The sequence below is a fragment of the Mus caroli genome, chromosome 4 (assembly GCF_900094665.2).
Source record: "Mus caroli chromosome 4, CAROLI_EIJ_v1.1, whole genome shotgun sequence".
Classification (NCBI taxonomy): domain Eukaryota; kingdom Metazoa; phylum Chordata; class Mammalia; order Rodentia; family Muridae; genus Mus; species Mus caroli.
In genome coordinates, this window is record NC_034573.1 from 41,111,148 (window position 1) to 41,113,929 (window position 2,782).

A 2,782-nucleotide genomic window follows, 5' to 3' on the forward strand; every position below is an offset into this window, starting at 1 on the left:
CACCTCAAATGGAATAAGAAGCAGTTTGTCTTAGTGTTCTATTGCTGTGAAGAGACACCATGACCATGGCAACTCTTATAAGGAACAGCATTTAACTGGGGCTGGCTTACAAGTTCAGAGATCCAGTCCATTATCATCATGATGGGAGGCATGGCAGTTCATTGTCGTTATGGCAGGGAACATGGGGACTTGCAGGGACATAGTGGTGGAGAAGTATCTATGAGTTCTACATCTGGATCCACAGGCAGCAGGAAGAGAGAGGGACACCGGGCCTGATTGGTCTTTTAAAAACCTCAAAGCCCAACCCCAGCTACACACTTCCTCCACCAAGGCCATACCTTCTAACTTTTCTAATCCTTCCAAATGATGCCTCTTCCTAGTAACCAAGCATTATGAGCCTGTGGGGGGCATCCTTGTTCAAACCACTACACAGTATTCTGGAGTCAAATCTGAGTGGCCACAGATTTAAGTGACCCCAAAGTCTATGCTCCAGTGAAGTAAAAAATGTCAAGTTGGTTTTTTTTTATCTTTTAATCACATTTATTTATCGTGAATGTATTTGTGTGTGCACAACATACATGTGCACTTATACTACAGGTGTGTGTGTGTGTGTGTGTGTGTGTGTGTGTGTGTGTGTTGGCATCTTTATGGAGACCAGGGAACAACTTGAGGGAGTCAGTTCTCTCCTTACAGCATGTAGATTCCAGGGATCAAACTCAGGTCATCAGGCTTAGTGGCCAGCATCTTTACTTGTTGAGTCATCTCCTCAATAGCTCTTCATGAAGTTTTTATAGTAATGTACTGGCTAGTTTTGTGTCAATTTGACATAGGCTGGAGTTATCACAGAGAAAGGAGCTTCAGTTGGGGAAGTGCCTCCATGAGATCCAGCTGTAAAGCATTTTCTCAATTTGTGATCAAGGGGGGAGGTCCCCTTGTGGGTGGTGCCATCTCTGGGCTGGTAGTCTTGGTTCTATAAGAGAGTAGGCTGAGCAAACCAGGGGAATCAAGCCAGTAAGTAACATCCCTCCATGGCCTCTGCATCAGCTCCTGCTTCCTGACCTGCTTGAGTTCCAGTCCTGACTTCCTTCAGTGATGAACAGCAATGTGGAAGTGTAAGCTGAATAAACCCTTTCCTCCCCAACTTGCTTCTTGGTCATGATGTTTGTGCAGGAATAGAAACCCTGACTAAGACAAATAGTGGAACAGAGAAAGTCCTAAGCCCAAACACTTTCAAATACATTGATGTGTACATGAGACAGGCAGTTTATAGTAAAGTGGGAAAACCCCTGCTGTGGGCCTCCAGTGCTTTGTGATGACATTCTTAGCTCTTGGGTTGGTGAAAACAGAATCTTTTTATACATTACAAAAGGATTTGTTTAATATTTGCAAAGGTTTTAGGTCACTGTCTTAGTCAGGGTTTCTATTTCTGGACAAAACATCATGACCAAGAAGCAAGTTGGAGAGGAAAGGGTTTATTTGGCTTACACTTCCATACTGCTGTTCATCACCAAGGAAGTCAGGACTGGAACTCAAGCAGGTCAGGAAGCAGGAGCTGATGCAGAGGCCATGGAGGGATGTTACTTACTGGCTTGCTGCCCCTGGCTTGCTTAACTTGCTTTCTTATAGAACCCAAAACTACCAGCCCAAAGATGGTACCACCCACAAGGGACCCTCCCCTCTTTTTTTTCAGGTATATTGAAAATATGGCATAAAAGATTAAACAGCTCCACGCGGTGTTTTGAAATTCATGCCAACTGTAGGCTGAGTGACCTGAAGGTTAGAGAGACTGCCCAAGTCCAGAAGCTTCAGCATCTCCTGCTGCCGGGATCCACCTCAATGATCTCCTGATCTAGGGCTGAGACCTCAGGAACGTAATTATCTCTCCTCTCTCTCTCTTCTTCCTGCAACTTGATAGGGATACCTCTCACAGGACCTCTCTGAATCCGCTTCGCTAGCTTGTTCTGAAGCTTCTTGCTGGGGATAATGGCGATCTCCTCGCACATGCGCTTGTTGGTGTGGAAGTCATTACCCAGGCGAGTGTAGTACTCACCTGTGCCGCCTTCTTCACGATCTTGGTGCAAACGCGGCCCATGTTGGTGGGTCTCGGTAAAAGAGGAAATGGGTTGCATTCTGGATGCACGTTGACATGGTCAAACACCTCCGGTCTCAATATTACATAAAAATTGTTTTCCATCATCTCTGATTAGTTAATAAAGAGCAGATTCCTCCATAAATGGGCAGAGGAAAAAGGGAAGATGAGACATCCAATCACAGTGAAAGGGTCCCAGGTGAGGGAGGAGGAAGAGAAGAAGGTGTAGAGACACCTTGTGGAGGGACCTGGAGAAGCAGCAATGAGGACATACATACATGGGTCAGAACCAGCCAGGGCAAGATTCAGATGCAGGTACAGGTACACAAGGCTGGGAAATAGGCAGTGTTAGAGGATTAGACTAGCTCAAAACCTGCTCAGCTTAGTGCACACAGCTTATTAAAAATATAGTCTCTGTTATTTATTAGGGAGCTAAAACAGGCTATTGTGGGCATAGACATGTCCGGCAGTTATTTGGGAGCAAAGAGGGCGCAGAACACGGCCCCACCCCCAATACAATTTCATACTGGTTCTTCACCGTCTTTCCTGAGTGTTCTTTTTAAAGTTCCCTCCCCAGGGTAGAGGGGGTAGGTTGGATTGACACCACTCAAGTTCGCATCCAACTAACGTTCCTCTTCACTCAGCCTCCCAAGTGCTGGGGCTACAGGTAGGTATGGTCAGTTGTGCCCCCCC

The 2,782-nt window shown here is 46.0% G+C and overlaps 1 pseudogene; it reads right to left on the reverse strand.

Annotated features, from left to right (window-relative positions):
- Nucleotides 1–1,716: 1,716 nt before the first annotated feature.
- LOC110293655 lies at nucleotides 1,717–2,110 on the reverse strand (annotated as a pseudogene).
- Nucleotides 2,111–2,782: the final 672 nt, after the last annotated feature.